Source organism: Nerophis ophidion, linkage group LG28, assembly GCF_033978795.1.
Source record: "Nerophis ophidion isolate RoL-2023_Sa linkage group LG28, RoL_Noph_v1.0, whole genome shotgun sequence".
Lineage (NCBI taxonomy): Eukaryota > Metazoa > Chordata > Actinopteri > Syngnathiformes > Syngnathidae > Nerophis > Nerophis ophidion.
In genome coordinates this window covers 8,491,161-8,516,933 of record NC_084638.1, presented here as the reverse complement: position 1 = coordinate 8,516,933, position 25,773 = coordinate 8,491,161, and the positions used below count along the sequence as shown (strand labels likewise).

General features: G+C 39.2%; 1 long non-coding RNA gene across 3 annotated transcripts in view; it reads left to right on the top strand.

Annotated features, from left to right (window-relative positions):
- Positions 1–13,712, top strand: part of LOC133545663 (uncharacterized) — a 167,017-nt gene extending 153,305 nt beyond the window's left edge. For all 3 annotated transcript variants that reach the window (XR_009804908.1, XR_009804907.1, XR_009804906.1), the window contains one exon: positions 13,627–13,712. This is a non-coding gene — a long non-coding RNA (uncharacterized LOC133545663). The remainder of the gene's footprint in view (positions 1–13,626) is intronic.
- Positions 13,713–25,773: the final 12,061 nt, after the last annotated feature.

Here is a 25,773-nt window from a genome sequence, read left to right as displayed (position 1 = left end):
ACTATCGTGGGATCACACTCCTCAGCCTTCCCGGTAAGGTTTATTCAGGTGTACTGGAGAGGAGGCTACGTCGGATAGTCGAACCTCGGATTCAGGAGGAACAGTGTGGTTTTCGTCCTGGTCGTGGAACTGTGGACCAGCTCTATACTCTCGGCAGGGTTCTTGAGGGTGCATGGGAGTTTGCCCAACCAGTCTACATGTGCTTTGTGGACTTGGAGAAGGCATTCGACCGTGTCCCTCGGGAAGTCCTGTGGGGAGTGCTCAGAGAGTATGGGGTATCGGACTGTCTTATTGTGGCGGTCCGTTCCCTGTACGATCAGTGCCAGAGCTTGGTCCGCATTGCCGGCAGTAAGTCGAACACATTTCCAGTGAGGGTTGGACTCCGCCAAGGCTGTCCTTTGTCACCGATTCTGTTCATAACTTTTATGGACAGAATTTCTAGGCGCAGTCAAGGCGTTGAGGGGTTCCGGTTTGGTAACCGCAGGATTAGGTCTCTGCTTTTTGCAGATGATGTGGTCCTGATGGCTTCATCTGACCGGGGTCTTCAGCTCTCGCTGGATCGGTTCGCAGCCGAGTGTGAAGCGACCGGAATGAGAATCAGCACCTCCAAGTCCGAGTCCATGGTTCTCGCCCGGAAAAGGGTGGAGTGCCATCTCCGGGTTGGGGAGGAGACCCTGCCCCAAGTGGAGGAGTTCAAGTACCTAGGAGTCTTGTTCACGAGTGAGGGAAGAGTGGATCGTGAGATCAACAGGCGGATCGGTGCGGCGTCTTCAGTAATGCGGACGTTGTACCGGTCCGTTGTGGTGAAGAAGGAGCTGAGCCGGAAGGCAAAGCTCTCAATTTACCGGTCGATCTACGTTCCCATCCTCACCTATGGTCATGAGCTTTGGGTCATGACCGAAAGGATAAGATCACGGGTACAAGCGGCCGAAATGAGTTTCCTCCGCCGTGTGGCGGGGCTCTCCCTTAGAGATAGGGTGAGAAGCTCTGCCATCCGGGAGGAACTCAAAGTAAAGCCGCTGCTCCTTCACATCGAGAGGAGCCAAATGAGGTGGTTCGGGCATCTGGTCAGGATGCCACCCGAACGCCTCCCTAGGGAGGTGTTTAGGGCACATCCAACCGGTAGGAGGCCACGGGGAAGACCCAGGACACATTGGGAAGACTATGTCTCCCGGCTGGCCTGGGAACGCCTCGGGATCCCCCGGGAAGAGCTAGACGAAGTGGCTGGGGAGAGGGAAGTCTGGGTTTCCCTGCTTAGGCTGTTGCCCCCGCGACCCGACCTCGGATAAGCGGAAGATGATGGATGGATGGATGGATGGAGTTTCTAATATTACAAACCCCCAAAAGCAGGGAAGTTGTCATATTGTGTAAATGGTAAATAAAAAGAGAATACAATGACAGGGAAAGGTCCTGCCTTTGTACGAATGGCGTTTTTGTGTGTATGAATGACTATTTGGGGCCAAATCGGTATTTTTGTTATCTATTTTTTTTTTTTTTTAATTTTTCAACACTTTTCCCTCTTTGCATCAGCCCGTCTTAGATGAGCTCGAGCCCGGCAAAGCCGGCGGCGTTTCCGGGTGTTGTTGATAAATGGCTTTGACGTTGAATAACAGAGTTTTAACTTGCACTATGTAACTGTAGTTACTGACAATGGTTTTTCTGAAGTGTTCCTGAGCCTATGTGGTGATATCCTTTACACACTCATGTGGCTTCTTGACGCGGTACCGCCCGAGGGATCCAAGGTGCGTAATATCATGGCTTACGTGCGGTGATTTATCCTGATTCTCCGAACGGAGCGTAGATGGCTAAATCCCTAAATTCCTTGCAATAGCTGCTTGAGAAATGAAGGCATGTCTTACTGAGGACTGTGAATGATAAACATCTCTCTCACATTTTAGTGGTTTTCCAGTATGACTGACCTAATAATACGGTAAACGTGCAGAAGTGGTACTATCATGACGTAGGACCTTGTTTATATCTGAATAGCTTTAAATGGCCAACGGATTTTGTGGGTTTTCGTGACACTTGACAGGTATTTTCGCATACTTTTCTTGATTGTAAATACAATTATATATGAAAATATACACAAAAAACACAAAAACGCATATAAGTGTATTTCCACTTGACTTGTACTTTAATGAAGTTAGTTTGGACCTCAATGCAAGGATATGCCGATCTGTTTCCGCTTGTCCAAGCTCCTCCGTTTTTTGGGGGGGTAATTTGCTCCAAAAAATGTTTTGTCTCCCAAGTTTTGAAGCAAGCTCGAGTTTCGTTAAGTGAAAGTGTGCTCGACTTGTGGATTGAAGCAAATCTGCACAGGCGACGGCCACGTCCTCCTTCCTTTTCAATAATTTACGGCAGGTGGAAATTTACAGTTGGGAGACGGCATATTCCATATGTCTGATATAATGAGGTTTTAGCACGGCCAGATTGTAAATTATGCTGTGATTTGCTCTCTCGCTGTTTTGTCAGGGAACATTTATTGAGCGTGTGTGTGTGTGTGTGTGTGTGTGTGTGTGTGTGTGTGTGTGTGTGTGTGTGTATTCTTGTATTTCTACCATTCTTGAGACATGAAGAAGCAAAACTATCTTCCATATGAGGAGTTGTGAACAAGTTAAGACATAAATCATGGTCCCAATACAGAAAACCATTGCAAAAATTAAAATTTTGACCTGCGTCGAGTAAAATGACAACTTTTATTATAACGCTGCCAAAATTCTACGTTTTTCTTGTGAAATTTTGACCTTTTTTCTTGTAAAATTCCAACTCATTTTTCACAATGAGCTTTTTTTTTATATTTGCATAGTATGTATATATTATATATATATCTAGAAAGGCTGGTCCCCGGAAGGTCAGAAATACATGTATGTGTGTGTGTGTTTTAATGTGTGTGTGTGTGTGTGTGTGTGTGTGTGTGTGTGTGTGTGTGTGTGTGTGTGTGTGTGTGTGTTCTTGTATTCCCACCCTTCTTGAGACATGAAAAAGGAAACGTATCTTGCATATGATTGTCAACATATGAAATAACAAGTGTGTGTGTAAAAAGTTTAAGTGCTTCCCCTCTGGTCAACATATGAAATAACAAGTGCTTGTAAGAAATTGAAATGCGCCCCCTTTGGCCAAAATTGATTGGGAAAAAGAGGTATATAGAGAGGTACTTTAATAACAAAATAAATAATGAAGATTAACTAATTACCAAAAAAAAACATTTTTTTTTCTTACTAAAGGCAGTCTTTCGACTTTTTCTCTTATAAATTTGGAAACAATTTCTCATTCTTTCTGTTTCTGTAATATTACAATATTTTCTCGTGGAGTTAATACTTTTTTAATGTATTTTTTAAAACTTTTTAGTCATATACAATTCGGACTTTTATCACAATATTGCCAAATTTTTTTGTTTTTCTTGCAAAATAGTGACATTTTTTTTCAGTAAAATTTTGATTAGTAATATAATAATGCCAACATTTGAAAGTTCTCTTATAAAATTGTGACTTTTGTCGAGTTAAATTACGACTCTTTTCATGAAATTGCCCCAATTTTAAGCTTTTCTTTTAAAGTTGCGACTGTTATTAGGTAAAATTCGAATTTATCATAATTTTGCACAAATATTCAGTTTTTCTAGTTAAATTGGGAACAATTTCTCATATTCTTTTCGTTTCTGTAATAGTACAATATTTTCTCGTAAAGTGATTATTTTTTTAATGTAAAATTATTACTTTTTAGTGCGAGATGGTGACATTTATCATATAAAATTGAGACTTCTCACAATATTGCCAATTTTTTTGTTAGTCTTGTAAAATAGTGACATTTTTTTTCAGTAAAATTTTGATTAGTAATATAATAATGCCGACATTTGAAAGTTCTCTTATAAAATTGTGACTTTTGTCGAGTTAAATTACGACTCTTTTCATGAAATTGCCCCAATTTTAAGCTTTTCTTTTAAAGTTGCGACTGTTATTGGGTAAAATTCCAACTTTTATCATAATATTGCACAAATGTTCAGTTTTTCTAGTAAAATTGGGAACAAATTCTCATATTCTTTTCGTTTCTGTAATAGTACAATATTTTCTCGTAAAGTGATTATTTTTTTAATGTAAAATTATTACTTTTTAATGCAAGATGGTGACATTTATCATATAAAATTTAGACTTCTCACAATATTGCCAATTTTTTTTGTTGTTCTTGTAAAATAATGACATTTTTTTTCAATAAAATTTTGATTAGTATTATAATAATGCCAACATTTGAAAGTTCTCTTATAAAATTGTGACTTTTGTCGAGTTGAATTACGACTCTTTTCATGAAATTGCCCCAATTTTAAGCTTTTCTTTGAAAGTTGCGACTGTTATTGGGTAAAATTCCAACTTTTATCATAATATTGCACAAATGTTCAGTTTTTGTAGTAAAATTGGGAACAATTTCTCATATTCTTTTCGTTTCTGTAATAGTACAATATTTTCTCGTAAAGTGATTATTTTTTTTATGTAAAATTATTACTTTTTAATGCAAGATGGTGACATTTATCATATAAAATTTAGACTTCTTACAATATTGCCAATTTTTTTGTTAGTCTTGTAAAATAGTGACATTTCTTGAGTCAAATGATGACTTTTGTCATCATTTTGCCAAGTAAAATTCCGATTAATTTAATGTAATATTGCCAAAATTGAAAAGTTCTTTTATAAAATTGTGACTTTTGTCGAGTAAAATTACAACTCTTTTCATAAATTTGCCCCAATTTTAAGCTTTTCTTGTAAAATTGTGACTGTTATTGAGTAAAATTCCAACTTTTATCATAATTTCGGACAAATCTTCAGTGTTTCTTGTAACATATTGACTTGCGTTGAGTAAAACGAGGACTTTTATTATAATACTGCCAAAATTGTATGTTTTTCCAGTGAAATTTTAACCTTTTTCCTTGTGAAATTCCAACTCATTTTTCACAATCTTTTTTTTGGTATTTGCATAGTATGTATATGTTATTAATGTTGTAAATACACTTTTTTATATACCTAGAAAAGTGTGGTTCTAAAGAGGTAGGCGTTATTCTCCGGTCCCCAGAAGTCCCGAACTACACGGGTGTGTGTGTGCAAGCATGAGGGTGCGGGGTAGCTCGGGGACATGGCTGGCATTTGGCTGCCACGGCGCTCTAATTGCTGACGTACACACAGATAGATTGGACCTGATGGTTGGTGTCGCCACTGCGGGGAGAGAGAGGGGGGAGGAGGAGGAGGCATGGATGGATGGGTAAATAGACGGAGGGACGAGTGAGAAGGAGGGATATTGTCTGGTGACGGGAGACGCAGCTGCCAGCGGCTACACGGCCAAGCGGTTAACCGCACTGACGGAGCCACATTTCCAGGCGTCCACATTCATCTCGCTCGCACGATCCCTCGCTCCGGGGAGCTGTTGCCAAATGAAGAATTACACGGCCCTGATCAGATTACATTACAGAACCAGTGATTACCAGCATTTGACTCGTGTCGCCAGGAACACAGCAAAATAAAATGAAAGGAGGAGCGAGGAAACATACAAGATCTGATTAATGAAGTCATTAGGTGGTATTTGTTCCGCCTGAGATACACGAGCCGGGTCATTTCGTCATAATGCTTGTAACAAGAATCTAAAAAAGCTCGGAAAAACGCGATTGTGTGTGATTAGTCCTCAGAGTACAGGATCAATGATCGTTATTAGTACTCCATGAGGCCATTGCGAGTCCGAGTGGAGCATGTTCCGCACCTCTATTGTCGAGGCGGCTGATCGGAGCTGTGGCCGCAAGGTAGTTGGTGCCTGTCGGGGCGGCAATCCTAAAACCCCTTGGTGGACACCAGCGGTGAGGGATGCCGTCAAGCTGAAGAAGGAGTCCTATCGGGTCCTTTTGGCTCATAGGACTCCAGAGGCAGTGGACAGGTACCGACGGGCCAAGCGGTGTGCAGCTTCAGCGGTCGCTGAGGCAAAAACTCGGACATGGGAGGAGTTTGGGGAAGCCATGGAAAACGACTTCCAGACGGCTTCGAAGCGATTCTGGACCACCGTCCGCCGCCTCAGGAAGGGGAAGCAGTGCACTATCAACACCGTGTATGGTGCGGATGGTGTTCTGCTGACCTCAACTGCGGATGTTGTGGATAGGTGGAAGGAATACTTCGAAGACCTCAATCCCACCAACACGTCTTCCTATGAGGAAGCAGTGCCTGGGGAATCTGTGGTGGACTCTCCTATTTCTGGGGCTGAGGTCGCTGAGGTAGTTAAAAAGCTCCTCGGTGGCAAGGCCCCGGGGGTGGACGAGATCCGCCCGGAGTTCCTTAAGGCTCTGGATGCTGTGGGGCTGTCTTGGTTGACAAGACTCTGCAGCATCGCGTGGACATCGGGGGCGGTACCTCTGGATTGGCAGACCGGGGTGGTGGTTCCTCTCTTTAAGAAGGGGGACCGGAGGGTGTGTTCCAACTATGGTGGGATCACACTCCTCGGCCTTCCCGGTAAGGTTATTCCAGGTGTACTGGAGAGGAGGCTACGCCGGATAGTCGAACCTCGGATTCAGGAGGAACAGTGTGGTTTTCGTCCTGGTCGTGGAACTGTGGACCAGCTCTATACTCTCGGCAGGGTTCTTGAGGGTGCATGGGAGTTTGCCCAACCAGTCTACATGTGCTTTGTGGGCTTGGAGAAGGCATTCGACCGTGTCCCTCGGGAAGTCCTGTGGGGAGTGCTCAGAGAGTATGGGGTATCGGACTGTCTTATTGTGGCGGTCCGCTCCCTGTATGATCAGTGCCAGAACTTGGTCCGCATTGCCGGCAGTAAGTCGAACACATTTCCAGTGAGGGTTGGACTCCGCCAAGGCTGTCCTTTGTCACCGATTCTGTTCAGAACTTTTATGGACAGAATTTGTAGGCGCAGTCAAGGCGTTGAGGGGTTCCGGTTTGGTAACCGCAGGATTAGGTCTCTGCTTTTTGCAGATGATGTGGTCCTGATGGCTTCATCTGACCGGGATCTTCAGCTCTCACTGGATCGGTTCGCAGCCGAGTGTGAAGCGGCCGGAATGAGAATCAGCACCTCCAAGTCCGAGTCCATGGTTCTCGCACGGAAAAGGGTGGAATGCCATCTCCGGATTGGGGAGGAGACCCTGCCCCAGTGGAGGAGTTCAAGTACCTAGGAGTCTTGTTCACGAGTGAGGGAAGAGTGGATCGTGAGATCGACAGGTGGATCGGTGCGGCGTCTTCAGTAATGCGGACGTTGTACCGCTCCGTTGTGGTGAAGAAGGAGCTGAGCCGGAAAGCAAAGCTCTCAATTTACCGGTCGATCTACGTTCCCATCCTCACCTATGGTCATGAGCTTTGGGTCATGACCGAAAGGATAAGATCACGGGTACAAGCGGCCGAAATGAGTTTGGGTCTCTCCCTTAGAGATAGGGTGAGAAGCTCTGCCATCCGGGAGGAACTCAAAGTAAAGCCGCTGCTCCTCCACATGGAGAGGAGCCAGATGAAGCAGTTCGGGCATCTGGTCAGGATGCCACCCGAACGCCTCCCTAGGGAGGTGTTTAGGGCACGTCCAACCGGTAGGAGGCCACGGGGAAGACCCAGGACACGTTGGGAAGACTATGTCTCCCGGCTGGCCTGGGAACGCCTCGGGATCCCCCGGGAAGAGCTAGACGAAGTGGCTGGGGAGAGGGAAGTCTGGGTTTCCCTGCTTAGGCTGTTGCCCCCGCGACCCGACCTCGGATAAGCGGAAGAAGATGGATGGATGGATGGATGGATGGATGGAAAATGTGGGATCTGTGGAAATTTGAAGAATGTCCCTTTCATTTCAATGGGAATTTTGGAAAAAGCGGGAATTTTTTTGAAAATGGTAAAAAACTTGAATGGTCTGAATGAATTGAAAAGGTTGGTGTTCGAATTTTTCCAATTGTACGAAAAATGTTGAAGAAGTAACATGTTGAATTGAGGAATGGTATTACGAAATTCCTGGAATTTTTTGGGAATCGTTGAACCAGAGCACACAGTTCCTGAACAGGCTGAATATTTTGACGTTTGAACAGTTTGAGTCGGATGAGAAATGTGTAACTTTGAAGAATTTCCAGGGAATTTCGAGAAAAGTGGGAATTTCCTGGAAAACGGTCAAAAACTTGAATGGTTGAAATGAGTTTAGTAATTGGTGTTCGAATTTTTCAAATTGGACGAGAAATGTTGAAGAAGTAACATGTCGAATTGAGGAATGGTATTACGAAATTCATGGAATTTTTGGGGAATCGTTGAACCAGAGCACAAAGTTCCTGAACAGGATGAATATTTTGACGTTTGAACAGTTTGAGTCGGATGAAAAATGTGGAACTTGTGGAACTTTGAAGAATGTCCCTTTGATCTCAATGGGAATTTTGGAAAAAGTGGGAATTTTTTTTGAAAATGGTAAAAAACAACAACAAGTTGAGTGGTCGAAATGAGTTTAAGTAATTGGTGTTCGAATTTTTCAAATTGTACGAGAAATGTTGAAGAAGTAACATGTTGAATTGAGGAATGGTATTACGAAATTCCTGGAATTTTTGGGGAATTGCTGAACCAGAGCACACAGTTCCTGAACAGGCTGAATATTTTGACGTTTTGAACGGTTTGAGTCAGATGAAAAATGTGGAACTTGTGGAACTTTGAAGAATTTCCCTTTGATCTCAATGGGAATTTTGGAAAAAGCGGGAATTTTTTTTGAAAATGGTAAAAAACAACAACAACTTGAATGGTCTGAATGAGTTGAAAAGGTTGGTGTTCGTATTTTTCCAATTGTACGAGAAATGTTGAAGAAGTAACATGTCGAATTGAGGAATAGTATTACGGAATTCCTGGAATTTTTGGGGAAATGTTGAACCAGAGCACACAGTTCCTGAACAGGCTGAATATTTTGACGTTTGAACGGTTTGAGTCAGATGAGAAATGTGTAACTTTGAAGAATTTCCAGGGAATTTTGAGAAAAGTGGGAATTTCTTGGAAAACGGTCAAAACCCTGAATGGTCGAAATGAGTTTAAGTAATTGGTGTTCGGATTTTTCAAATTGGACGAGAATTGTTGAAGAAGTAACATGTCGAATTGAGGAATGGAATTACGGAATTCCTGGAATTTTTTGGGAATCGTTGAACCAGAGCACACAGTTCCTGAACAGGATGAATATGTTGACATTTGAACAGTTTGAGTCGGATGAAAAATGTGTAACTTTGAAAAATTTCCAGGGAATTTCGAGAAAAGCGGGAATTTCTTGGAAAACGGTCAAAAACCTGAATGGTCGAAATGAGTTTAAGTAATTGGTGTTGGAATTTTTCAAATTGTACGAGAAATGTTGAAGAAGTAACATGTTGAATTGAGGAATGGTATTACGGAATTCCTGGAATTTTTGGGGAGTTGTTGAACCACAGCACACAGTTCCTGAACAGGCTGAATATTTTGACGTTTTGAACGGTTTGAGTCGGATGAAAAATGTGGAACTTGTGGAACTTTGAAGAATTTCCAGGGAATTTCGAGAAACGCGGGAATTTCTTTGAAAATGGTCGAAATGAGTTTAAGTAAATGGTGTTCGAATTTTTCAAATTGGACGAGAAATGTTGAAGAAGTAACATGTCGAATTGAGGAATGGAATTACGGAATTCCTGGAATTTTTGGGGAATCGTTGAGCCAGAGCACACAGTTCCTGAACAGGGTGAATATGTTGACGTTTGAACAGTTTGAGTCGGATGAAAAATGTGTAACTTTGAAAAATTTCCAGGGAATTTCGAGAAAAGCTGGAATTTCTTGGAAAACGGTCAAAAACTTGAATGGTCGAAATGAGTTTAAGTAATTGGTGTTCGAATTTTTCAAATTGGACGAGAAATGTTGAAGAAGTAACATGTCGAATTGAGGAATGGTATTCCGAAATTCATGGAATTTTTTGGGAATTGTTGAACCAGAGCACACAGTTCCGGAACAGGCTGAATATTTTGATGTTTTGAACGGTTTGAGTCAGATGAAAAATGTGTAACTTTGAAGAATGTCCCTTTGATCTCAATGGGAATTTTGGAAAAAGCGGGAATTTTTTTTGAAAATGGTAAAAAACAACAACTTGAATGGTCTGAATGAGTTGAAAAGGTTGGTGTTCGAATTTTTCAAAGTGGACGAGAAATGTTGAAGAAGCAACATGTTGAATTGAGGAATGGTATTACGGAATTCCTGGAATTTTTTGGGAATCGTTGAGCCAGAGCACACAGTTCCTGAACAGGATGAATATGTTGACGTTTGAACAGTTTGAGTCGGATGAAAAATGTGTAACTTTGAAAAATTTCCAGGGAATTTCGAGAAAAGCTGGACTTTCTTGGAAAACGGTCAAAAACTTGAATGGTCGAAATGAGTTTAAGTAATTGGTGTTCGAATTTTTCAAATTGTACGAGAAATTCTGAAGAAGTAACATGTTGAATTGAGGAATGGTATTACGAAATTCCTGGAATTTTTTTGGAGTTGTTGAACCACAGCACACAGTTCCTGAACAGGCTGAATATTTTGACGTTGGAACGGTTTGTGGAACTTTGAAGAATTTCCAGGGAATTTCGAGAAAACAGGAATTTCTTGGAAAATGGTCGAAATGAGTTTAAGTAATTGGTGTTGGAATTTTTCAAATTGTACGAGAAATGTTGAAGAAGTAACATGTTGAATTGAGGAATGGTATTACGGAATTCCTGGAATTTTTTGGGAATCGTTGAACCAGAGCACACAGTTCCGGAACAGGCTGGATATTTTGACGTTCGAACGGTTTGAGTCAGATGAAAAATGTGTAACTTTGAAAAATTTCCAGGGAATTTCGAGAAAAGCTGGAATTTCTTGGAAAACGGTCAAAAACTTGAATGGTCGAAATGAGTTTAAGTAATTGGTGTTCGAATTTTTCAAATTGTACGAGAAATTCTGAAGAAGTAACATGTTGAATTGAGGAATGGTATTACGAAATTCCTGGAATTTTTTTGGAGTTGTTGAACCACAGCACACAGTTCCTGAACAGGCTGAATATTTTGACGTTGGAACGGTTTGTGGAACTTTGAAGAATTTCCAGGGAATTTCGAGAAAACAGGAATTTCTTGGAAAATGGTCGAAATGAGTTTAAGTAATTGGTGTTGGAATTTTTCAAATTGTACGAGAAATGTTGAAGAAGTAACATGTTGAATTGAGGAATGGTATTACGAAATTCCTGGAATTTTTTTGGAGTTGTTGAACCACAGCACACAGTTCCTGAACAGGCTGAATATTTTGACGTTCGAACGGTTTGAGTCAGATGAAAAATGTGGAACTTGTGGAACTTTGAAGAATTTCCAGGGAATTTCGAGAAACGCGGGAATTTCTTGGAAAATGGTCGAAATGAGTTTAAGTAAATGGTGTTCGAATTTTTCAAATTGTACGAGAAATGTTGAAGAAGTAACATGTTGAATTGAGAAATGGAATTACGGAATTCCTGGAGAAGAAAATGTCAATTGTTGAAGTAGGACACACAATTCCCGAACAGGGGGAATGTTTTGAAGTTAGAACGATTTGAATCGGATGAAAAATGTTGGAATTGTGCAACTTGGAAAAAAGTCCCATTCATTTCAATGGGAACTTCCTGAAAATTTCGGGAAAAGTTGGAATTTTTTTGCAAATGGTTGAACGGGTTGGTGTGGGATTTTTTTTTTAAAACAGTCAAGAAATGTTGAAGAAGTAACATGTTGAACTGAGAAATGGTATTACGGAATTCCTGGAATTTTGGGAAAATCGGGAATTGTTTTTTTCCGGATTAAGAGGAATTTTTTGACGGTGGAATGGTTGAAGTGGATTGAAAAATGTGGAAAGAGGAGTCGCCAGAAAAACAGGGTGGACATCGGGCTTTGGAAAACCATCAATTCTGGAAAATCCTGGAATTTTTGGGAACTTGGAAAAAGGGTAGTTTGACTATCCAGAATGGTGGAATTGTTTGAATAGGTTGAAAAATGTCCAATTCATTTCAATAGGAATTTCCTGGAAATTTGGGAATTTCGGGAAAAGTGTGATTTTTGTAAAATGATTCGGAGCATGAATGAACTGAATTGGTTGGGGTTAGAATCGTTTAAATCGGGCAAGAAATGTTGAAATAGTAAAAGTTATTAGGGAATTTCGGGAAAATCTGGAATTTTTTTGAACTTGGAAAAAGGGAAGTTTGAATTTCCGGAATGGTGGAATGCTTTGAACCGGTTGCAAAATGTACAGTATGTGTATGTGACTTTTAGAATTTTCCCATCATGCTTTGTAATGGGTGTCATTTTAATTTGTTTAAGGTTAATTTGCATTTTTTATTTATAAAATCCACAAAGTTCAGTGAGCAGGTTGTGTTATGTGTGACCATGTTTGTTGACATTTTGTGTAGGGTGGATTTAAAAAAAAAAAAAAATAATTCTTGCACCATGACTAGGGAAGGTTGTTTGGGCTCAGCCAATAAAAAATGATGTGCACAATTCTCTCCAGAGGATAATTTAATGACATTGCACACAAGGATTGTGGCCGCTTTGATAAATTGTGACTTTTTGAATTATTTGAATTTTTCCCATCATGCTTTGTAATAGGTTCAACTAGGTGTAATTAGAATTGTTTATGGTGCATGGGAATTTTTTTTATAAAATCCACAAAGTTCAGTGAGCAGGTTGTGTTATGTGTGACCATGTTTGTTGACATTTTGTGTAGGGTGGATTTAAAAAAAAATAAAATTCTTGCACCATGACTAGGGAAGGTTGTTTGGACTCGGTCAATAAAAATGATGTGCACAATTCACTCCAGAGGATAATTTAATGACATTGCACACAAGGATAGTGACCGCTTTTATAAAATGTGACTTTTCTAATTTTTTGAATTTTTCCCATCATGCTTTGTAATAGGTTTAACTAGGTGTAATTAGAATTGTTTATGATGCATAGACATTTTTTATAAAATTCACCAAGTACAGTGAGCAGGTTGTGTTATATGTGACCATGTCGATTGACATTTTATGTTCGTAGAATTTTTTTTTTTTAATATATTTTGCACCATGACTAGGGAAGGTTGTTTCCATTCAGTCAAAAAAAATTGTTTGGATTTTTGTTGTTGTTTTTTTTTTTGCACCATGACTAGGGAAGGTTGTTTCCATTCAGTCAAAAAAAATTGTTTGGATTTTTGTTGTTTTTTTTTTTTTTTTGCACCATGACTAAGGAAGGGGCTTCACGGTGGCAGAGGGGTTAGTGCGTCTGCCTCACAATACAAAGGTCCTGCAGTCCTGGGTTCAAATCCAGGCTCGGGATCTTTCTGTGTGGAGTTTGCATGTTCTCCCCGTGAATGCGTGGGTTCCCTCCGGGTACTCCGGCTTCCTCCCACTTCCAAAGACATGCACCTGGGGATAGGTTGATTGGCAACACTAAATTGGCCCTAGTGTGTGAATGTGAGTGTGAATGTTGTCTGTCTATCTGTGTTGGCCCTGCGATGAGGTGGCGACTTGTCCAGGGTGTACCCCGCCTTCCGCCCGATTGTAGCTGAGATAGGCGCCAGCGCCCCCCGCGACCCCGAAAGGGAATAAGCGGTAGAAAATGGATGGATGGATGGATGGACTAAGGAAGGTTGTTTACATTGGGTAAAAAAAAATGCTTGTGTTATGTGTCACCAGGTCTGTTGACGTTGTGACGATTGCGTGGCATCGTGATGCGGAGTCGTTCTCTCAGGGATGCAGTCGGGCTCGGACACAACGTGAAGGTAAGAACAAAAGATTTATTTAAAATGATATCAGACCCTAACAAAGGAAAAACTTGCTCTAGGCACAAAAGGCAAAAGAAAACAACTAGCATGAGAGCTAGAGGATCAAAAGGCTTAGCGCGGAAGCTAGCCAGTACAGATATGGAATCAGAGTGGTCACTGTTGTGCGAAACACAAACTAGGAAGCAAGAACGAGTGAACACAGAAGGCAGGTAAAAATAATACGTTACTTTGGTGACTGACTATACAAGGAAGTACAACCAGGAACTAAAGAAGTCAAACACTAACAGAACATAATACAAAAAGACTCAAAACCTAAACTTAATATGATCCAGGCAGCGGATTATAACAGACATCGTGTTTTGTTGTTTTCCCCATCGCTAAGGAAGGTTGTTCGCATTCGGTCCCAAAAAATTGTTGGTTGGATTTTTTGGGTTATTTTTTTTGCACCCACCATGACTAGGGAAGGTTGTTTGCATTGGGTAAAAAAAAAAAAAAAAGCTGTGCACAATTCACTTCAGAGGATAATTTAAACACATTGCACACAAGGACATTGACGGCTTTTATAAAATATGACTTTTTTATTTTTTCCAAAATACAAAAGTAAAAAAAAATTGTTGGTTGGATTAATTTTTGGTTTTTTGCACCATGACTAGGGAAGGTTGTTTGCATTCGGTCAAAACAAATTGTTGGTTGGACTTTTTTTTTTTTTTTTTTTTTTGCACCATGACTAGGGAAGGTTGTTTGCATTCAGTCAAAAAAAAAATGTTGGTTGGATTTATTTTTTTTATTTTTTTTTGCAGCATGCCTAGGGAAGGTGGTTTGCATTCAATCAAAAATAATTGTTGGTTGGATTCATTTTTATTTATTTTTTTTGCACCATGACTTGGGAAGGTTGTTTGTATTGGGTAAAAAAAAATCTTGTCTTAAGTGTCACCAGGTCTGTTAACATTGTGTTGTTGTTTTTTTACCACCATGACTGGGGAAGGTTGTTTGCACTCGGTCCCCAAAAAATTGTTGGTTAGATTTTTTGGGTTAATGTTTTTTTTTGCACCATGACTAGGGAAGATTTGCATTCAGTCCAAAAAAACGTTGGTTGGAATTATTTTTTGTTTTTTTTTGCACCATGCCTAGGGAAGGTTGTTTGCATTCAATCAAAAATAATTGTTGGTTGGATTCATTTTTTGTTTTTTTTTGCACCATGAGTAGGGAAAGTGGTTTGAATTGGGTCAAAAAAATTGTTAGTTGGCTTTTTGTTGTTGGCTTTTTTGCACCATGACTAGGGAAGGTTGTTTGCATTGGATAAAAAAAAAATGCTTGTCTTAAGTGTCGCCAGGTCTGTTAACATTGTGTTGTTGTTTTTTTACCACCATGACTGGGGAAGGTTGTTTGCATTTGGTCCAAAAAATTGTTGGTTGGATTTTTTTTGGGGTGTTTTGTTTTTTTGATGCATGACAAGGGAAAGTTGTTTGCATTCGGTCCCCAAAAAATGTTGGTAGGATTTTTTTGGTGATTTTTTTTTTTGCACCATGACTAGGGAAGATTGTTTGCATTCAGTCCAAAAAAACGTTGGTTGGAATTATTTTTGGTTTTTTTTGCACCATGCCTAGGGAAGGTGGTTTGCATTCAATCAAAAAGAATTGTTGGTTGGATTATTATTTTTTTTTTTTGCACCATGAGTAGGGAAAGTGGTTTGAATTAGGTCAAAAAAATTGTTAGTTGGATTTTTTTTTTTCCACCATGACTAGGGAAGGTTGTTTGCATTGGATAAAAAAAAAAGCTTGTCTTAATTGTCACCAGGTCTGTTAAAATTGTGTTGTTGTTTTTTACCACCATGACTGGGGAAAGTTGTTTGCATTCGGTCCAAAAAAATTGTTGGTTGTATTTTTTTGGGTGTTTTTTTTTTTCCACCATGACTAGGGAAGGTTGTTTGCATTGGGTAAAAAAAAAAGCTTGTCTTAATTGTCACCAGGTCTGTTAACATTGTGTTGTTGTTTTTTTTACCACCATGACTGGGGAAGGTTGTTTGCATTTGGTCCAAAAAATTGTTGGTTGGATTTTTTTTGGGGTGTTTTGTTTTTTTGATGCATGACCAGGGAAAGTTGTTTGCATTCGGTCCCCAAAAAATGTTGGTAGGATTTTTTTGGTGATTTTTTTTTTTTGCACCATGACTAGGAAAGATTGTTTGCATTCAGTCCAAAAAAATGTTGGTTGGAATTATTTTTGTTTTTTTTGCACCATGCCTAGGGAAAGTGGTTTGCATTCAATCAAAAAAAATTGTTGGTTGGATTATTATTATTTTTTTTGCACCATGAGTAGGGAGGTGGTTTGAATTGGGTCAAAAAAATTGTTAGTTGGATTTTTATTTTTTTTTCCACCATGACTAGGGAAGGTTGTTTGCATTGGGTAAAAAAAAAAGCTTGTCTTAATTGTCACCAGGTCTGTTAACATTGTGTTGTTGTTTTTTACCACCATGACTGGGGAAAGTTGTTTGCATTCGGTCAAAAAAAATAGTTGGTTGTATTTTTTTGGGTGTTTTGTTTTTTTTGCTCCGTGACCAGGGAAGGTTGTTTGCACTCAGTCCCCCCAAAAAATGTTGGTTGGATTTTTTGGGTGATTTTTTTTATTTTTTTTTGCACCATGACTAGGGAAGGTTGTTTGCATTCAGTTAAAAAAAAATGTTGGTTGGAGTTATTTTTTATTTTTTTTTGCACCATGCCTAGGGAAGGTGGTTTGCATTCAATTGAAAATAATTTTTGGTTGGATTCATTTTTTTTTTTGCACCATAAGTAGGGAAAGTGGTTTGAATTCGGTCAAAAAAATTGTTGGTTGGATTTTTTGGGGTGTTTTTTTTTTTTTTTGCAACATGACCAAGGAAGGTTGTTCAATCCCAAAAAATTGTTGGTTGGATATTTTTGGCCAATTTTTTTTCTCGCACCATCACTAGGGAAGGTTGTTTGCATTGGGTCCCAAAAAATTGTTGGTTGGATTTTTGTTGTTGTTGTTTTTTTCCACCATAATTAGGGAAGGTTGTTTGCATTGGGTAAAAAATAATGCTTGTGTTAAGTGTCACCAGGTCTGTTAACATTGTGTTGTTGTTTTTTTCCACCATGACTGGGGAAGGTTGTTTGCATTCAGTCCAAAAAAATTGTTGGTTGGATTTTTTGGGTGTTTTGTTTTTTTTGCACCATGACCAGGGAAGGTTGTTTGCATTCGGTCTCCAAAAAAATGTTGGTATGATTTTTTGGGTGAATTTTTTTTTTGCACCATGACTAGGGAAGGTTGTTTGCATTCAGTCCAAAAAAATGTTGGTTGGAATTATTATTTTTATTTTTTTGCACCATGCCTAGGGAAGGTGGTTTGCATTCAATCAAAAAGAATTGTTGGTTGGATTAATTTTTTTTTTTTTTTTTTGCGCCATGAGTAGGGAAAGTGGTTTGAATTCGGTCCCAAAAAATTGGGAAGGTTGTTTGCATTGGGTAAAAAAAAAATGCTTGTGTTAAGTGTCACCAGGTCTGTTAACATTGTGTTGTTGTTTTTTACCACCATGACTGGGGAAGGTTGTTTGCATTCTGTCCAAAAAATTTTTGGCTGGATTTTTTTTTTTTTTTTGGGGGGACCATGACTAGGGATGGTTGTTTGCATTCAGTCCCAAAAAATTGTTGGTTGGATTTTTGTTGTTGTTGTTTTTTCCACCATGACTAGGGAAGGTTGTTTGCGTTGGGTAAAAAAAAATATTGTCTTAAGTGTCGCCAGGTCTGTTAACATTGTGTTGTTGTTTGTTACCACCATGACTGGGGAAGATTGTTTGCATTCGGTCAAAAAAAATTGTTGGTTGGATTTTTTGGGGTGTTTTTTTTTTTTTTGCAACATGACCAAGGAAGATTGTTTACCCCAAAAATTGTTGGTTGGATATTTTTGGCCAATTTTTTTTTTCGCATCATGACTAGTTTGTTGTTTGCATTGGGTCCCAAAAAATTGTTGGTTGGATTTTTGTTGTTGTTGTTTTTTTCCACCATAACTAGGGAAGTTTGTTTGCATTCGGTCCCAAAAATTGTTGGTTGGATTTTTGTTGTTGTTGTTTTTTTGTTGTTGTTGGTTTTTCCACCATAACTAGGGCAGGTTGTTTGCATTCAGCCCCCAAAAAATTTGGGTTGGATTTTTGTTGTTGATGTTTTTTCCACCATGACTAGGGAAGGTTGTTTGCATTGGGTAAAAAATAATGCTTGTGTTATGTGTCACCAGGTCTGTTGACATTGTGTTGTTGTTTTTTTCCACCATGACTGGGGAAGGTTGTTTGCATTCAGTCCAGAACAATTGTTGCTTGGATTGTTGTGTTTTTTTTTGTTTTTGCACCATGACTAGGGAAGGTTGTTTGCATTCGGTATCAAAAATGTGTTGGTTGGATTTTTGTTATTGTTGTTTTTTTCACCATGACCAGGGAAGGTTGTTTGCATTGGGTAAAAAAAAATATTGTCTTAAGTGTCACCAGGTCTGTTAACATTGTGTTGTTGTTTTTTTACCACCATGACTGGGGAAGGTTGTTTGCATTCGGTCCCAAAAAATTGTTGGTTGGATTTTTTTTTTTGCACCATGACTAGTGAAGGTTGTTTGCATTCAGTCCCAAAAAATTGTTGGTTGGATTTTTTGTTTTTTGTTTTTTGTTTTGCACCATGACTAGGGAAGGTTGTTTGCATTGGGTAAAAAAAAATGCTTGTGTTATGTGTCACCAGGTCTGTTAACATTGTTTTTTTTCCACTATGACGAGAGAAAGTTATTTGCAGATTGTTTAAAAATGTCTCTTTTAGGATTGTAGACAAAGAACTGGAACCAGGGTAGTTATTTTGGTACTCGGTCGTCCAGAGTTATTTGGGAGTGATATTTGTGTGGACAATTTACAATATTTTGAATAGTAAAACCAGGCGTCTGTCAACACAAGATTTTGCGGTGCAACAATAGCGTGTACTTCAAGACCGAGGAACGACGGCGGCGCATTTCCTCCCCGGCTGCCGCGGTCCCTCCGTCATCTTCAAACACCCACAGGGAGTGACTTGTTATTTGCTCTCAGCTGTCGGCGCGGTTTGGCTTTTTGATTAGAGGGAGACGGGCGGGAGAAAAAAAAAGAGATAGCGGAGACACGGGCGGCCTCGGGGCTCACGTCAAGCAATGTCACAGATAATCACACATTGTCTTAAAATAGCTTTGAAGAATCACAGGCGAGGGCATCCGAGCACGTGTTCCCTCAATAAAGACCAGATGAAATTAATTTCTGACATCTCCTGGGGGAACATTTATCAAGGGCAACGGACGAAAAAGGACGTGTCCGCGGAAAACAAAAATAGGGAAATCCGTGGCAGCCGACGTCTGCTTTGTGCCGCCGTTGAAGAATAAAGATGCTCTATTCGGACAGAGTGCTCACTTTGTCTGTTCCAGCTTCAACATTCACTAGATGAAGCAGATCCTGAAGTGAATGAAGTTGAACTTCAAAAATGACTAAAAATCCTGAAAAAGCTGAATATTTAGAAGTTGGAACGGTTTGAATTCCGTTAGGAATGTCGTAGAGACATGAAACAAAATCCTCTATGTAGAACTGACCTCGACCTAAATTCCCCATTAGAAACTCCTATACCTAAAATCAACAGAAATTTTGCAAAACCCTTTCAAAGCAAAATTTTCGCAAAAAATGCAATTTTTGCCTCTGAGCTGTAATTTGACCCCCTTAAAATGCTTCAAAACTCACCAAACTTGGCAGACACATTAGGACTGGCAGAAATTGCGATCTAATGAAAAAAAAATTATAAAACTCAAAATTGCGCTCTAGAAAATTTTTTCAATAAAACACAGAAAAAACTGCTTCTAGGAAGAAAACACAGACAAAACTGCTTGTAACTTCCGGTAGGAATGTCGGAAAGACATGAAACAAAAACTTCTATGTAGGTCTCACTTAGACCTACATTTTGATAATTGACATCCTTCGGCAAAAATCAACAGGAAGTTAAAAATTGCCCCTTCAAAATAAAAGTTTGGTGAAAACCCGTCGCCTTTTTCAAATCGAAACTCCTCCCAGTGTGTTTGTCGTTTCGGCTTCAAACTCGCACAGGAGAGAGATTGAACCCTTTTAAAAAAAAGTGGTCGAACAAAGTTTTGATAAGTTCTCCGGTTTTGATTTACGCGCCTTCAAAGAACCCCTGCGCAAAGTTTCCTAAAAAAATTTCATTTTTGCCTCTTTGAGCTGTAATTTGACCCCCTTAAAATGCTTCAAAACTCACCAAACTTGGCACACATATCAGGACTGGCAACAATTGCAAGCTAATAAAAAACCAAACCCCAAAACTCAAAACTGTGCTCTAGCGCCCCCTAGGAATACAACACAGACAAACTGCTCCTAGGAAGAAAACACAGACAAAATTGGTTGTAACTTCCGGTAGGAATGTCGGAGAGACATGAAACAAAAACCACTATGTAGGTCTGACTTAGACCTACATTTGAATAATTAACATACTTTGGCAAAAATCAACAGGAAGCTTGATATTTTCACTTCAATACAACAACTGCATTACTTTCACAATGCATTAAATAGTGGCACCAAAGCTTACTCTGCCGTGGGGCTCGGGGGCAGCAGCCCAAGGCACCTTCGCACCCTAATTTGACCCCCTTAACATGCTTCAAAGTGCAAGTTAAAGCTATTTATCAACAACATCCAGAAACGCCAATCTGTAATTTGACCCCCTTAACATGCTTCAAAACTCACCAAATTTTACACACACACATCAGGACTGGTGAAAATTGCCATCCAATAAAAAAACAAACCCCAAAAATGAAAATTGTGCTCTAGCTCCCCCTACGAAACAAAACAGACAAAACTGCTTGTAAATTCTGTTAGGAATGTCGTAGAGTGATGAAACAAAAACTTCTATGTAGGTCTGACTAAGATCGGGACTCGGGACACGGCGGCAGCAGCCAAAGGCGGACCCGACCAACGCTGCTTGCAGCTTTAATTTTACTTGACCTTTTTCTCTGTTGATTGAAGCAGCAAAAAAGGACATTATGTTAAATGAAGAGTTTCTGTCTGTGATAGTTGATATCATAATGTAAGTGCATCATAAAGCCTACATGAACTCCATGGTGTTCAGGGATGAATAGTCCCTCCAATTGCTATTGTACTATTTTTTTGCAGCTATAGATACATGAATCATTAGTAATGTGGCAGCCTAGTTTTGAATGGCAGGGTCCCTGCTATCACATGTTGATACAAATATAACATTTGCATAATAAAAATCAACTACTAGCTTCCCAAATGCTGTAATAAATGAAGCATGATGAGTTGAACATATGTCAGCATGTGAAGTGAAGTATATTTATATAGCGCTTTTCTCTAGTGACTCAAAGCGCTTTTTACATAGTGAAACCCAATATCTGAGTTACTTTTAAAGCAGTGTGGGTGGCACTGGGAGTGTCTTTGCCCAAGGACACGACGGCAGTAACTAGGTTGGCACAAGCGGGAATCGAACCTGCAACCCTCTACCAACCGAGCTATGCCGCCCGTGTTGTTAACGAGTTTCAAGTCGGTCGAGAAACGTCGAAGTAGTAACATTTTTAATTGAGAAATAGTACAAACCCCGTTTCCATATCAATCAATCGATGATTATTTATATAGCCCTAAATCACTAGTGTCTCAAAGGGCTGCACAAACCACAACGACATCCTCGGTAGAGCCCACATAAGGGCAAGGAAAAACTCACACCCAGTGGGACGTCGGTGACGGTGGACAATTCAAGGAAATACGGTACATTCATAAACGTGTTAGCATATTAGCTAACGCTGCCAATGCTAGCTAGATGACATTAAGATAGCACGTATGAGTACATGTGTACACAAAACACGACTAAAAACGTCACACATGGGACGGTTTAGTACCTATGAATTGCTTTAGTTGTATTGTAAAACTGACAAACGTCGCTTGGAGCGATGAAGGACCAACCCATATGTGTAGTAACGATATGGACGGATAGAAGACGGAACGGCACTTGCAATTCCGGTTGAGTCGGGAAATTGTGTTGGATGTAAAATATAAACGGAATACAATCATTTTCAACCCATTTTCAGTTGAGAACATATTTGATGTTGAAACTCATAAACATTTTTTTTTTGCAAATAATTTACTTAAAATTTCATGACTGCAATATGTGCCAAAGTAGTTGGGAAAGCGCATGTTCACCACTTTGTTACATCACCTTTTCTTTTAACAACGTTTGGGAACTGAGGAAAGTAATTGTTGAAGCTTTGAAAGTGGAATTCTTCCCCATTCTTGTTTTATGTAGAGCTTCAGTCCTTCAACAGTCCGCTGTCGTATTTTACGCTTCACACATTTTCCATGGGAGACAGGTCTGGACTGCAGGCGGGCCAGGAAAGAACCCGCACTATTTTATTACGAAACCACGCTGTTGTAACACGTGGCTTGGCATTGTCTTGCTGAAATAAGCAGGGGCGTCCATGAAAAAGATGGCAGCATATGTTGTTCCAAAACCTGCATGTACCTTTCAGCATGAATGGTGCCTTCACAGATGTGTAAGTTACCAGTCTGGAGGGTTCACTTCCCCTTTGGTCCGGATGACACCATGTCGAATATGTGGACTCGTCAGACCACAGAACACTTTTCCACTTTGCATCAGTCCATCTTAGATGATCTCGGGCCCAGAGAAGCCGGCGGCGTTTCTGGATGTTGTTGATAAATGGCTTTGGCTTTGAATAGTAGAGCTTTAACTTGCACTTACGGATGTAGTGAGGAACTGTATTTAGTGACAGTGGTTTTCTGAAGTGTTCCTGAGCCCATGTGGTGATATCCTTTAGAGATTGATGTCGGTTGTCACGGTCACGGTCATTCAATGCCGCTTACGTGGAGTGATTTCTCCAGATTCTCTGAACCTTTTGATGATATTATGGAGCGTAGATGTTGAAATCCCTAAAATGTCTTGCAATGTCACTTTGAGAAAGGTTGTTCTTAAACTGTTTGACTATTTGCTCACGCAGTTGTGGACAAAGGGGTGTACCTCGCCCCATCCTTTCTTGTGAAAGACTGGGAAAGCTGTTTTTATACCCAATCATGGCACCCACCTGTTCCCAATCAGCCCGCACACCTGTGGGATGTTCCCAATAAGCGTTTGATGAGCATTCCTCAGCTTTATCAGTATTTATGGCCACCTCTCCCAACTTCTTTGAGTTTGAACATGAAATATGTTGTCTTTGTAGCAAATTCAACTGAATATGGGTTGAAAAAGGATTTGCATTGTATTCTGTTTATATTTACATCAAACACAATTTTTCAACTCATATGGAAACGGGGTTTTGTTGGTGTAGAAAAGCATGTGTGTGAATGTTTTTGGTGCATTCACACAATAATAATAAGCATTATGATATGAGCCGTTAAGTAAACATGAGGTCACACAAACAAACAAACAAACTCAGGTTGATCTGATGGAGTCTTCTCCTGCCAGCAGTGATGTCTGCTGGTTCAAGTCCGAGTGATGTTTATTCCAGATATTCCGTTATGAATGAAACAAGCCATGGATTTTATGCCGCACTTTGACTTCATGCTGCTAATATATCCTGCTAGTTGAACGCGCCGGTACTTGAGGCAGAGAAACGGCCCCAGAGCATGATTGACCCCCCCCCCCCACCATGCTTAACAGTAGGAAAGGTGTTCTTCATTTTTTTCCTCCTCCAGACATAACGTTGATTCATAGAGTTCCACTTTTGTCTCATCACTCCATAGAACAGTTCACCAAAACCTTTGTCCGGATGATTTTTGGCATACTGGAGTTTATTTTGCTTGTGCCTGGTAGTCAGAAGTGGGGTGCGTCTGGGAGTTCTGGCATGGAGGCTTTCATCTCTTATTGTCTGGGACGAAACCCGCGTTCCCCCCTCTGCAATGTCCTGTGGTAGTTCCTCAGCTGCTACCCGGGGGTTTTTCCCACCACAGCATCCTCTTTCTACCACGCCCAGGTCGTGTTTCCACTGTGCCTTTAGCTTTAAACTTGCCAATTATGCTCCCAACTGTTGTCTCTTGGAATGTGCGAAGTCTTGGCTATTTTCTGATATCCATATATCATTTCTTATGAAGAGAAATTACCTCCTCTCTTGACTTCTTTGACCACTCCCTGGACTTCACCATGTTGCAAATACACATCTACAAGAAGCTGTCTTTTTTCAATCAGTTTAATTGTTTCTTGTTATGCTTCTACAGGTGTTTTCAACACCTGATTGAAAAGACCTTATTCCAATTCTGTTCTTGAGAGTTATGATCTTCAAGGGGTTGCATAAATTTGATCACAACTGTACATGTACGTGGCTTATTGTTGGGTGTGGCTTGTGTGTGGAACCTGTTTTTTCCCCTTCTATGATTGAGGGGGTTTCTGGCAAATACCGTACACAAAGTTTAGCTTTATTAAAAAGTTGGACTTCAATGAATTTAGCCGCTGAAAGCCGCTTTCTTATCTGATCATATATTACCATTATACTTTATTACCATTATACATGATCTATTTACCATTAATATCTCGACCAAATGTCAATATTTACCATTATTATCTCATGACCATTATACATTATCTTACATCTTATCTTGTATTGCCATTATACTTTATTAACATTATACAATTTCCCATTACCATTATTATCTCGTTACATTATTATTACCATTATTATCTCAACTAAATGCCAATATTTACCACTATTATCTCGTTACCATTATTATTACCATTATTATCTCAACTAAATGCCAATATTTACCACTATTATCTCCACTACCATTATTATTACCATTATTATCTCAACTAAATGCCAATATTTACCACTATTATCTCCACTACCATTATTATTACCATTATTATCTCAACTAAATGCCAATATTTACCACTATTACCTCAACTACCATTATTATTACCATTATTATCTCAACTAAATGCCAATATTTACCACTATTATCTCAACTACCATTATTATTACCATTATTATCTCAACTAAATGCCAATATTTACCACTATTATCTCAACTACCATTATTATTACCATTATTATCTCAACTAAATGCCAATATTTACCACTATTATCTCAACTACCATTATTATTACCATTATTATCTCAACTAAATGCCAATATTTACCACTAATATCTCAACTACCATTATTATTACCATTATTATCTCAACTAAATGCCAATATTTACCACTATCTCCACTACCATTATTATTACCATTACTATCTCAACTAAATGCCAAAATTTACCACTATTATCTCAACTACCATTATTACTACCATTATTATCTCAACTAAATGCCAATATTTACCACTATTATCTCAACTACCATTATTATTACCATTATTATCTCAACTAAATGCCAATATTTACCACTATTATCTCAACTACCATTATTATTACCATTATTATCTCAACTAAATGCCAATATTTACCACTATTATTTCAACTACCATTATTATTACCATTATTATCTCAACTAAATGCCAGTATTTACCACTATTATCTCCACTACCATTATTATTACCATTATTATCTCAACTAAATGCCAATATTTACCACTATTATCTCAACTACCATTATTACTACCATTATTATCTCAACTAAATGCCAATATTTACCACTATTATCTCAACTACCATTATTATTACCATTATTATCTCAACTAAATGCCAGTATTTACCACTATTATCTCAACTACCATTATTATTACCATTATTATCTCAACTAAATGCCAATATTTACCACTATTATTTCAACTACCATTATTATTACCATTATTATCTCAACTAAATGCCAGTATTTACCACTATTATCTCCACTACCATTATTATTACCATTGTTATCTCAACTAAATGCCAATATTTACCACTATTATCTCAACTACCATTATTATTACCATTATTATCTCAACTAAATGCCAATATTTACCACTATTATCTCAACTACCATTATTATTACCATTATTATCTCAACTAAATGCCAATGTTTACCACTATTATCTCAACTACCATTATTATTACCATTAT